This window comes from Trichosurus vulpecula, chromosome 9, assembly GCF_011100635.1.
Source record: "Trichosurus vulpecula isolate mTriVul1 chromosome 9, mTriVul1.pri, whole genome shotgun sequence".
Taxonomy (NCBI): Eukaryota; Metazoa; Chordata; class Mammalia; order Diprotodontia; family Phalangeridae; genus Trichosurus; species Trichosurus vulpecula.
The window spans coordinates 49,642,096-49,656,214 of record NC_050581.1 but is presented as its reverse complement, the minus strand read 5'-3'; positions in this window follow the sequence as shown (position 1 = coordinate 49,656,214).

Sequence of the window (14,119 nt, the reverse complement as noted above, 5' to 3'; positions counted from 1 at the left end):
ACTGGTTAGAGAGATAGATGAATAGATGGATGGACAGATGAATACATGTAATATGTAGTGCATACATATACATATATGTATTCATATACATATACGGATAGAGATGGATGGATGGATGGATGGATGGATGAATAGATAAAGAGGGAAAATCCTATACACAAAACTGAGGGGATTGGACTACGTGATATCTCATCCCTTTTACAGCTAAATCTATGGTCCTGTAGACTGTTATATGCTTCCATTATCTACATTTGCTTTCCTTTACCCAGGAAGACATTACTTTTCTCACATTTAGTTGCTGCCCCAGGATTTTCCATGGCTTTTGTCTTGTCTATGATCCCTACTCCTGGCTGGTATTCAGTAGAAAGGTGCTAATTATTAAGCTTAACACAATCCTGTTCCTCTGTGAGTACTAACCACTGTTAATCTCTCACAGATTAAGCCTGTATGTCCTGTTGCTCTCTGCTCTGTGGTTTTGAATTATTGTTCTCACACCAGACATAAATGATGTTCCTAACTCATTCACTCTCCTACTTGCTCCTCTCTCCTGTAATTGGTTCCTCTATTCCACAACATGGTTTATTAAAGCTACAACATGGCTTTTTTCTTCCTAATATTTTATATTAACAAAAAAATCCAATATATTAATGAAAGAGTTGGGTTAGTTGGCCTCTCAGGCCCATTCCAGCTCCAAATCTGTCATCCCACGATCCCACATAGACAGTAACATTAAAAGAATACATTTTTTCTTAAATCACACAGATACCTAGTTGATACTTTGTCCATCTTCTATTTATTTCACATATCAGCAAAGTGAGACCATCATGTTTCAAGACTTAGAGTGGCTAAAAAAAATAGTTCTGCCTTCAATAGGCAACACATAAGAGCTCAGGACTTGAAGCTGAAAGTTGCTTGAGTTCAAGGTCCTTCTTGATGCTGGTGCCTTAAATCTGATTCTTTAGTTCCTGACCACCTACCTAGGTTTTAGACTATTTTCTGTCTCTTCCCTCCAATATCTATTACCTCCATTGTCTTGTATAGATGTCTTATCCTCATTTTAATTTATTTTCTCCCCTTCCCTGGGAATGCAATCTGATTACCAGGTTATGAGCCACAACCTTAATTAGATGTTCAATAGCTGAACTTACTCTCACACCATGCTAATCATCTGATCCTACATACTAAACTCTACCTTGATTGCCAACTTCTGGACAACATCCCAGGTTTGGACAACTCTAATTCTTATCCTCTACCAAACTTCCAGCTTTACCCCATTTTTTGCAAACTTGACTGCACTTTGCAACCTCTTGTCCACTAGGACCTCCTATAGTCCTGGTGGTAAATCTAATTACCTCTAATTTTTCTTTATTTTTTTTTAATCTAAGAAATAAAACAAATATTAAAATAAAATAGTAGGAGAGGAAAAAGATGGTTATATATGAAACTGAAAATCTATTATGTATAACTTGCTATTCCTTTTAAACATATGATAAAGTTATCATGTAACTTTTCTTTTTCTCCCATTTTTTTCTTTGCCTCTGCCTTGCCCTAGAGACAGCTATCATTAGATACAAATAGGTATATGTGTGTATCTGTATATATGTGATTATATATATAATATATATGTATGTCTATGTATGTGTATATACACATATTTTATTTTTATTTATATATGTACACACATATATATGTGTGTGTGTGTGTGTGTGTGTGTGTCTGTGTGTATAATCATCCTGTACGTACTTCAATTTATCAGTTCTTCCTCTGAATGCCAAAAACTTCTTCCTTCATATTTCCTTTAAGTTAATTTGGGTATTTATGACAGTCGCTCAAAGTCATTCTTAAAACAATATTGCTGTTATCGTATACAGTGTTCTCTTGGTTCTGCTCATTTCATTCTTCATTATTTTGTGCGTGTCTATCCATGTTTTTCTAAGATCATGGAGCTCATCATTTCTTACAGCACAGTAGTATTCCATCCCAATCATATACGACAACTCATTCAGCCATTCCCCAGTTGACAGGCATCCCTGCAATTTCTAGTTCTTTGCCACCACAAAGAGAGCTGGGATAAATATTTTAAAACAGGGCTGTCCAAAATGTGGCCCGTAGTCTGCATGCAGCCCGCCTACAAGGATAGAAACTTACATAAATGCTTTAGTAAAGGAAGCCAAGCTACCGCAGAACTCTCACTAAAATGGCAAATCAAAATATATTGTGTATTGTTTCAACAAAAACCTAAGGTTGGACAGCCCTGTTTTAGAACATATAGGTTCTTTTCCTTTTTCCCTAATAGTCTTGGGAAACAGACCTAGTGGTGGTATTGTAGGGTCAAAGGGCATATATAGTTTAATCACTCTTTGGACATAATTCCAGATTGTTCTCCAAAATGATTGGATCATTTCACAGTTCCACAAACAGTGAGTTAGTAGCCCAATTTTTCTACATTCCACCAACATTTGTTGCTTTTCCTTTCAATCATCTTTGCCATTCTGATGGGCTTAAAATGATATCTCAAGGTTGTTTTAATTTGCATTTTTCTAATCAGTAATGATTTAGAGCATTTTTGTATGACTGTAAATTGTTTTGATTTCCTCATTGGAAAATTGCTTATTCATATCCTTTAACCATTTATCAATTGAGGAATGACTGGTATTCTTATAGATTTGACAGGGTTCTTTATATATTTGAGATATGAGACCTTTATCTGAGAATCTGTCTAAAAAATTTTCCCCCAATTTTCTGTTTTCCTTCTGATCCAATTACCTCTTCTAAAAATACAAGCACCCACCATGCTTACAAATAACCTGGGTGCTCCAATAGATAACTGGACCATCTTACTGGGACTGCTCTAGTCATGCCAATATTTAGATGTTATGTGTACTTTCTGGATGGAACAGCATTTCAAAAGAAAGGCGATACTTCTGGTGCTCTGCATCTGGGTGCCAAGAATCCATCTCTTCTAGGGAGCAAAGACAGGCAAACAGGATTTCATTTGGAAGTTGTTTGTTGCTCAGACCTATTTCTGCAGCAAAACCCTAACATCTGGCTGAGGTCTAAACCCCATTTAATGGTCCATGCAACAAAGATGAAATTCAAGCCTTTTATCAGTGGCAAAACAGCACACAAATGGGTTTGGATCCAGATTCTCAGGCTCCCAGATGCACTTGTTCTAGAATCTCTTCTCAGTGGCTATCTCCCTATTTAAAACCTCAGTTAATTTATAATTACATTGTATTTGAAGGGAAATACAAGCAAGAAGCTATTTTCTCTGTGACCTAAGGAGTAGGAGATAATATAGCATAAACAAAAGCCCTAAAAGCAAGGTTCATGGAGGGAGAGAAAAAAAGGCTGCTGGAGCCATGACTTCATGTAAGATCATGTAAGGTTTCATAAACTTCTATATTTAAAAGTGTCACCTCTAATATTTTTAATTGGCTCATTTAAAAACTGCTATGAAAACAGGCAGCATGAGAATCAGTGCGTCCTGGAGAGAAAAGCCCTGAACTTGAAGGTAGTAGAGACCCAGATTCAGATCCTGCCTCTAGCTAAGCTGTGTGACCATTAACAGGTGACGACTTCTCAGCCTCTGTTTTATCATCTGTAAAAAGGGATAATAATACTTGAATGACCCACCCCTCAGGATCGAAAGGATATATAAGCAAATTTAGATATGTATATATATACACACATACAGAGGACCAAAAGGTGTGTGTATATGTATGTGTATACACATATATACATATACCATACATATATTTACAAATAACATATATAACTGTATATTAATTATGTACATATACTTGTGTTTATATATATGTATACATGCATACACATATATACCATACATATATAGACATGTATTTTATAAGTATGTATGTATATTTTATAAGTGTGTACATGTATATTTTATAAGAATGTATGTATATAAATATGCAGCCCTTGGGTATTATATGTGTATGTATGTATGGTATATGTGTGTATAATATGTATATGTGTACATAAATAGCTTTTGGTCATGAGGTATATACACACATGTGTGTGTTTGTGTCTATACATACACACATACACATGCATACATACATACACATATACACACATACACATATATATATATATATACATTTTTAGATAGACAGATATACCTACAGATATAGATGTATGGAGCAGAGTGGCAGAGTGGATAGAGAACAGTCTCTAAACTAGCAAGACATAGGTTCAAGTCCCACCTCTGATATAAAACTGGCTGAGTAATACTAGGCAAGTCACTTAACCTATATGCCTCAGTTTCTCTAACAATAAAATCAGGATAATAATAGCATCTACCTCTCTGGGTTGTAGGGAACATCAAATGAGATCTTTATAAAGCATTCACAAAACTTAAAGCACTATATAAATGCTAGGTATTGTTATATTCTGCCACCATCACTGTGTAATCTTGAGCATGTGACCATATCTCTCTAGGTCTCAGTTTCTTCATCTGCAAAAGGAGGTGGTTGGACTAGGTAGCCTCTCAGATACCTTCCAGCTTTAATTCTATGCTCCTAAACTAACCATGGGTTCCTGTTGAAAACCAAGAAATCATCTTGTAATAGCTTTAAAAGAACATGGATTTCCAGGAGAGCCTTGTAGTAAGCAGTATTTCCTGCTTCTCTTTGCTGCCCAGCATCTGAAGAAGGCAGTAGAATGTTGGCTATCCTCACAAAGATTTAAAGAGCACTGAAATTTAGGTTTAAAACCATCTATTGAACACTAATGCACAAATTCCAAATTTAAACGCAGTCTTCATTCATACTGAAAATAACTGACTATCCTGATTGCCAAAACATGTTAATAAAATTAAATTCTTCCCAAATAAAGTTAACTTTTAGGATAAAAGACCATATTTCCAAAATTCTTATTACAGCATTTACGAAGACTGCTTCCCATTTCTCTCACATCAAGTAACCCTGCACATCAGCATTAGTTTAATCTTTCCTAAACACTGATGTCATCAAGTCCTTTTCACAATTAAGAATCACCCATACCTTTTTATTGCTTATTAGATCAAATCCTCCTCAGTTTGGTATGCAAGGTTTTCCATCAACTACTTCCATTTAAGTCAATTGGTAAGTATTTATTTAGTGCCTATGTACCAGGTACTGTGCTAGGATGTGAGGGATAAAAAAAGCTTAAAGTGTAAGAAGAGTTTTAGTGTACAGTGAAAAGAGAGTTAGAAGACCTGAATTAAAATACTGCCACTGATGTTTACTACCTGCGTGACCTTGAGCAAGTCATTTAATTTCCGTGGTCCTCAATTTCCTCATCTGTAAGATGAAGAAATCAGCCTAGGAGCTTATGAAAGAGATAATATATGAGTATGCATCTAAAAGTATATGCAAAATAAACAAATGCAAGATACTGGAAGGGTGGAGTTGTGGCCCTAGCACCTGGGAGAGGGGGATGGAGAAAGGTTTCAAGTAGAAGGTGGTCTTTAAATTGAACTTGGAAAGAAATGGAAGAATTCTAAAGGATGGAGGTAATAAAGGAAGGCAGTCCAGTCATGGAAGAAAGCCGATGTAAAGGTCTGGTAATGGGAGATGGAGTGCAAGTTGCGTGTGAGAAAGATCACCAATGTCACCTCTGGCTAATCTCCAGGAGTGATTCCTCCTATCCCTGACACATGCTATGCTCATTCTCACCTCTGTACCTATTCTTATATGCTCTTTTCTTCCCTCTTACTGTGATGGCCAGCTCTCCATCCCTTCCACCATCATTACTGCCCCATTCGGTTCTCTGCTGGTAGTAGACAGGGAAGGATTCATTTTATTTTCTGATGAACGGCAGCAGGTACCCAACTACACACAAAGATGGAAGGAGACCTGTAATGAAGCCTTACTCTCACAGCATCACATAGACTACAGCAATCCTGTCCTGTCCTGGGACAGACACCATAATCTCTGACCTTAAATAAGATGAAAACAACTGACATCAAATGGGAAGAAAGGGCAAAATACTGCCAATTAACAGACAAAACTGCCCTCCCAGAAACCCTAATGGCCCCCAATGCGACTAGCTATTGTATAGCTAGTGTGGGTATATATACATGTATATGTATGTGTGTATGTACATATGTATATATACACACATAAATACATGCATGCATATGTATGTGTGTATGTATGTATGTACACACACATATAGCTCCTAGCTATGTGGTAACATTGAATATTCTATACTTCCTAAGTGACCAGATATTTCATAGTGGTTCCTCAAAAGACAATATCTGAGCAGTTTGAGTGTAAGGCTGACAAAACTGACACCCCTCCTTCTTACCTTTTTGTAGTATCTTCTCTATATTCTTTTCAATAGAATAGAATAAACACTAGAATTAGAATCAAAGGACCTGAGTCCAAATACCACTTCAAGTTACTTACTACCTGTATGGACTTAAGTCAGTCACTTAAATCTCTGGGCTTTAGTTTGCTCATTGGCAAAAATGAGAGGTTTAGACTAGGTGGTATCTATAGTCCCTTCTATCTCAAAAATCTATGATATGATTATTGTGCTATAAGAAACGACAAGCAGGATGATTTCAGAAAGACCTGGAAAGAATTACATGAACTGACACAAAGTGAAATGAGCAGAGCCAGGAGAATATTGTACACAGTAACAGCAATATATAGTGAACTGTGAATAACTTCACTATTCTCAGTGATACAATGATTCAAAACAATCTCAAAGGTCTCATGATGAAAAATGTTATGTGCCTCTAGAGAAAGAACTTATGTTATCCGAATACAGAGAAGAGAATACTATTCTTTCTTTCTTTCTTCTTTCCTTCCTTCTTTTCTTTCTCTCTCCTTCCTTCCTTCCTTCCTCTCTTTTTCTTTCTTTTTTCTTTCTTCAAGTTTTCTCACATAAATTGACTAATACAGAAATGTTTTACATGATTGCACATATATAACCTATATCAGATTACTTTCTGCTTCAGGGAGGGGCAGGGTGAGGAAGGAAGAGATAGAATTTGGAATTCAGAACTTTAAAAAAAAGTTTAAAATTGTTTTTACATGTAATTGGGGAGAAAATAAAATATCATTTACAGAAAACTAAAAGCTAGGTTAAAAAAAAACAAGTTATGATTCAAATGCAATGACCAACCTCAATTTCAGAGGCCCAGTGGTGAAGCACGCTACCCACCTATTGACAAAGATGTAATGGACTCATCACTAAAATTTTTTTGGTGGGGGGAATGACATGACCAGTGAAAAATTACTTGATTACGCATATTTGTCACAAAGGTTTTCTTTTTACTTTTGTTTCATTTGGAGGTGGGGTAGAGGGAGGAAAAAAATAAATGGTTATTAATTGGAAAAAAATAAGATATTTTTACACATACAAAAAAAATCAAAGAACTTATGGAATCCTAGAGCATTTTACTATTAAAGTGAATTTTAGCCCTTGGTCACCTCCTTCCCTTTCCCAAAAACTCAGTCCATCCTGTCACTCCCATTAGATTGTGCACTCCTGGAGAGCTAGTGAAGAGCCTTGTACTTGTCTCCCCCCATTGCAGCTAGCAGCATAGTGCTTTGACTGTAGCAGCACTTGCTAAATGCTTCTTTCCTTGGCCTGACAACTAATTAACATTTTGGATGTACATCTGCAAAGAGCGTTTAGGAAAATATGAAAACTGTCTCTTTTAAAGCATTAGGAACATATTCCATCTTGCCTCTATTAGCATACAAGGTCCTCAGAGACAGGGATCATAACTTCTCATTCTTTTCTAACGTTGCTCTCACGAATACACCAAAGCCAGCCACAAATGGTGCTAAGAACCTTGTAATTCGTGCAGATGCTGATAAATAGATGATCAGTCTATGCCCTGGAGTGCCATTTTTACAACCATCAGGCTCTTGATACCCATCAATTACTGACTTAAAAACTTAATGGAGGTGGGGAGGGGAAGGTATTCGAAGCTTGAAGAGAAAAGGGCAAGTGGGCTGCTCTGGTCTTTGGAGGCATGGAAAGTGTCTGTTCACCTACTCAGATCACTTGTTTAAATTTTTTTTAAAACAACAGCAGCAAAACAGAAATATCCGGCCCCTTAAGTCCTAGACTGCATAAGCAGCTATGTCAGCCCACTATAAATTGCAACTATCTACAGTACTGCCCCAAATTGACTTTGACATACTCAGAACTAGGCTATCAGGAGAGTGTGGAATAGTTGTAGAGGCTTCTTTCTCTCTTAGCCTCCTCACCATTATGATAGAAACTTGGAACTCATTCACCCGACCTGGAGCTCTTCGTCCTGAGCTGTTTTCCTCTCCAAGCTGCCCACCAGGCAGAACTGTTTAATGTGGCATTTCTTCCTCCTATTTCAGATCCAAGTGGACTACGTGACCTTCCATCTATGATGCTAATATATGTGCAGTGTGCACCTGTTGGAAATCGAACTGCAACACTTTGGTTTGCAATCCTTTCAATTTGTTGTCAGGTTGACTGAGTAGTATTTAAATGTACAGCCTGAGCTCTCTTTTTGTGATAGCTGTGAGCTTTTTCACCCCTAATGATGTTTATCTAGTCTTCCCCTTCTCATTTGTTGCACCTGTTTCCCATTGTGTTGACACAAGGAGCCCAAGGAATTGGCACAGTAGAGATCTGGGTCATTGGTGAGGGGCTTGGTTTTGTTATTATAAGCTGTTTTTAAAGTGTTTTTTCTATATCAGCAAAGACCAGCATGAAATCCCATCTATCCATTAAAGGAATAAGCTTCAAATAACATCTCTCTACCAAGGGATGGGAAATTGAAGTTGTTACTCAGTTTTGTGCCCTTAGAAGAGCACAAACTATATGTTCTCAGTCGAGGGTTTTTCAGTTCGGGTTTTGGTTTGGTTTGGTTTTAATAGGGCATCTTACTGGATCTGGAAAGGAAGTGCTTAATACCTGAATAACCAAGTGGCATTTCTGTGCCCACCTGAGCACAAAGAAAGTAGCAATTAATTAATTTGAACAAGAATTTACTAAGTACCAACTGTATACCAAGCACTCTGTGAGGCACTGAGGATACAAAAGCAAAAATTAAAGTCTCTGTTTAGGAGAAATTGGTATTCCACTGTAGTAATACGTGTAAAAGAGCTTCAAGGTAATTTGGGGAGGGAAGCAGTAACAACTACAGGAATCAGGAAAGTCTTGTAGGATGAGGTAATTAAATGCTGAACCCTGAAGGGAGTTAGGAATTCTAAGAGACAGGAGTATTTCCGTACTTCTGCTGACCAACAACGATTCTACAAGTTACTCAGGCTAAAAACTTCCAAGTTGGACCCATCCTTCTCACCCAGCACTTCCCCCAAAGTCCAATCAGTTTTGTCATTTCTATTTATAATTTCTTAATAGTCCTACCTCTCCAATGGGCAAGTCGCTTAACTTTACTGTGCCTCAGTTTCCTCATTTAGAATATAAGGAAAATAATATTTTCGGTACCTACCTCACAGGGCTATTTTGTAGCTCAGATGAGATAAAGACTTTGACTTATTTCATCTTTGTATCCCCTGTTCCTTAAACATAATGGGCACTTAATAAATGTTTTCGTTAAATTGAATTGAAGAGCAATAAAAGTGCCTAGCAGCAATGAAAAAGTTTAAGTCTTAAAAATTTGATGTTTGAACTTACTTCTTCAAAACGCATACCAATTTAGACTTCTGAAATTAGGGCTAAAATTTCCTGCAGTGGGGATTTTCTACTAAAAATGATTGAGTCCCACACAAAGTACCCTGGCAGAACAAGAACTGTATGGTACTCCAACACTTCCGTACCAACTGAGACAGCAGATTCCCATCCTAAGCTTCTTTGCAATATTAACCAGCTGGTAGGTTCTGACTCAGAGGCGGCTGTGCATTCACAGTGGGTGGAGTGAGCCCTGTCAACCGCTTGTAAAGACCCCGAGGAACTTTATGAAGGAAAATGAAAGTTGACCGGAAGTTTTTTTTTGTTCTTGAGTCATTTTAGTTATGTCTGACTCTCCGCAATCTCGTTTGGAGTTTTCTTGGCAAAGATACTGGAATGGTTTGTCATTTCTTTCTCCAGTTCATTTTACAGATCAGGAGCTGTGACAGAGTTAAGTGACTTGCCTAGGGTCACACAGCTAGAGGCCAGATTTGAATTGTGGAAGTTTATCTGATAAAATAAAAATTTAGGTTCTGAGAGCCAAGGTGGCTGTGTAAGGAGTAAGTTGCTCTCACTCTGCCTTACTGACCTTGAAAAATCCAGAAAATATTGCCCCAGGAAAAATCCTGGAACAGTGGAGTCAGCAGAAAGACAGGGTACAGCAGTTTTTCAGCTTGTGAGGCTAGGGGGATTAACGGGAAAGGTCCCTCTTGCTGGAGCTGAAGTAGACCAGTACAGGAACGGGAGGCATCCTGGCAAGCCAGTGGGAGATCCTGAGCCCCAGAGTAGTGGAGCAGGCAAGCTCCAACACCAGGACACCCCCCAGCCCCACCCCCACTATAGCAAATTTACTACACCTCACTGATTTGTACCACACTGAAAGACTCTTCACTAGACCGCTGATGACTAATGAGAAGATCTGTGGGCCCAAGACAGAGCCAAAGGTGATTGCCTCTGCAGTCATTGAAGACTGGCTGTCAAACTTCATTTGGTACTACCCAATGTTTATTATTGCTAAAAAAAACAAAAAATAAAAAATAAATTAACATGCTACAATTTCTTCTGAGTCAGGGGAGTTATTTTTGCATCTTGAGGGCCATCCTTCCAAAGGCTTTAGTTGACCTTTTCTTATATCCAATTATACTATGCCCTTAGTGGGATGAAGAAATAGGACTGGAGTCACGAGATTTTTAAGGATATTGGCAGTCATTGAAGAATTTATTAAGTGCTTATGGGCCAGGCCCACAAGCCTACTCAAACACCATAACACATCAGTGCCAACTTCTGTTAGCACAAGAGAAGCTATACTTACACACATAAACTGAGCCTCTTTCACCACTCCTTGTACCCCGAAAGGTATTCTGAGAATGTTTGCTTTTCCCAGCAAACTCTCCTCTCTGGGATTTATTCAATCATCAATTATTTATTAAATACTTACTATGTGCAAAGCACCAGAGTGGGTACTGAAGATATGGAAGAAAACTTCCCTGCCCTGAAGGAGATAACATTTGTGGGGAAAGTGAGGTTATCACACAGACCATGTGTACATATCAACTGTTATTTCAAGTTTCCTCTCTCCTTTCTTCCATTTCCCCACTCTAGCATAAGATTATTGAAATTAATCAAAGAAGATAGGTCAAAAGGGTTTAGAATTTCTTCTGCATTGGTCTCCCATGTGGGCAATGTACCATACACTGCTGCATTTCCTAGACAATGATGGCACCAACAAAAGAAATTCACAACAGAGTTCTTCTCCTCTCTATCTCTGATTCTCCAGACTTGAAGAGTACCTTTTCCTCCCCACTCTCCCCCCTCCCATTAGAATGGAAGCTCTTTGGGGGCAGAAACTAACTTTCTTTTTGTCTCTATTTGTATTCCCAGTTCTGCACACAATGCCTAGCACAGAGTAAATGTTTAATAAAAAAGTTAAATAAAGGTTTAATAACAAATTCTTCAGCATGCCCCTATCATCTCATAATGTGATAAGGGCATGAAAGCCATGGTGTCATTTTCTTCTGGAATGGAATTTATAAACAAATAGAATTAAATATAAAGTTCTTTCTGGATTGACAAGATTACCTATAGAGAGGTTTGGTTACAAGGCAATTGCAAATTTCCAATCACTAAGGGAAACTTCATATCCTTCAAACAGGTTCTCCCTCTTTTCTTTGCAATACTTAATGGCATACCTAGAAATGTTGTGCCTATGAGCAAAAATTTCAGAAAGGCTAACTCTACTCTGAGTTAAAAATCAAGAGCCCCCTAGCCTCCTGAGAATCAGGGAGCACATAGGTAATGTTTGCCTCTATGGAAAAAGAGGAAGGAGGCCAGTGACAAAGGATGTCTCCTTGTAGCCAAAATAGTCTCCCACTCAATTACTTTTTAAAGGTCTTCTAGTCCAAATTCCTCATTTTCAGATGTTCTGCTTTGGAATGTTGTGAGTGAGCAATTCTCCCTAGACAGTAATACTGAGATACATACTAGTTTCATGACCCTGGCCTCATTTTCCTCATCTGTTGGCTCATTGACTTCTAAGGTCCTTTCTAACTTTAAGCACACTGTTGAAGACATAGGATATTCTTATGGTATCAGAGTAGCCAAGCTGAATAGATCTCAAGGTAGTATATACCAAAATGTGAAGTATGAGCTCTCAGTTTCTGGTATTATAATAAATGTAAGTCAGCACCCTGCCTCTGATTGGCCACGACAATGTTGGGTACCCTCTATGGCCACTTAGTTGGTAGGACTTGTAAATTTCCTTCTTCGTGGGATACAATTATCCATCAGATGGTATGCCACTTTGGGGGTGAGGCTGTAGCAACAATCTGCTAGCAGCTGCTATAGGGGTGTAAAACCCACCAACAGTCAGCACACAGAAAGCTGCCAACACAGCTTCTTTGATCTGCTTTACTAAGGAAAGTAACTTTAAGGGGTTAACAATCTCAGTTTAATCAAACATACAAATATCATTCACAGTTCAGGGGGAGAAGATCAGCCCCCTGAACTTCAAGGCAAATATAAACAGAAATTAAATATCAACAGACAGACCTTGTCTGATTCAAATCACAACTCATAGCTACCAGAAAAACACCAATATCTGGGTTGCAAAGCTGGGGGGTAGTTGCAGCTTGCCCAGCGTCTCAACACTCCTTCCGTGAGTGTGCCCCAAAAGTCAAATGTCAAGCTCTCCTCATTTATATCTAGTTTGGAGCCCTGAGGGCTCTTACCTCACCCATCATATACAAATCAATGACTCCCAATTGTCTCAGTGCTGAGAAATACTCCAAGACAAAAAGATCCTACTTTATCTACCCCATTCAAACAAAGGCAAGAATCATTAAAGGCATTTAAGAGAAGAATAGCAAAAAGTCCCACCTTAATTACTATTACAGAGGCGTAAAATTTTTAGGTTCAAATCCTATGGGGCAAATGATTTCTACATTAATGCAATACAAGAAGAGCTTCTCTTGCTTGTATTCGGTTGATTTGTAAAAAGGCACTTTCTCCCAGTCTTGGAACAGAGAAGGCTAACAGTTCTTTCCAAACAATAAAGAAGGAATTAAACCTTAGCTTTTCCTAACGGATCATGTTAATTAGAGATTGGTTAGATATATGACTCCCACTTGGCTTACTCTATGTGTATAGACTTTAAAACAAAGCAAAAAAACCCAAAAATATTGACAGAGCTTGGCAGGGGCCTGGTCAAAATCTTCAATATTACCGTCTGGAGGAATAGTCATTCACAGCAATCTGCATGCTTGAGAGTACACTGAGCACTGGACTTTGAATCAGAAAAAGTTGAGTTCAGATCCCACCTTAGACACATTAGCTGTGACTCTGACCATGTAACCTCTCTCAACCTCAGTTTCCTCATCTATAAAATGAGGCAGTTAGACTCAGTGGCTTCTAATATCCCTTCTAGCTCTGAAACTAGGATTTTGCAAGTCACTTAACCTCAGTACCCAAAATTCTCTCTAAGACTCTAAGTTACAGAGCAATGCTACTCTGGAGCTACTCTCGTGAAGTGAGCCTCCAACCTGGAAGATCCTCCACACCAGGGAATGAAATCACAGGCCTGGTGAGGTGGCATCAGGGGTCAGTGGGTTAACAAGCATTGTAATGTAGTTTGAAAAGAGATATGTGAAGATACCTCCATCCTACCACTTTGCTGAAGCTGGAGGTCTACAAGTGGTGTACATTGCAAGTATTTTCAGACTTTTTCAATATATTGATAAATTATGCTAATTTGGGGTCTTCAAAAAGAAACCAATGCAATATACACTGCCTTCTATAAATTTAGCTATAAGTTGTCAACATAAATAATTTGCATTAGAATTTAATTTCTTGGCATATGCACTCAAGTCCCTGGGAATACTTAAGGACAAACAGTTATACACAGTATTCGTCCTCTACTGCAAAGACCAATAAGTTACCTTCAGCATTAAAGCTAACACAACCTGGAAATAGGCATCAATAT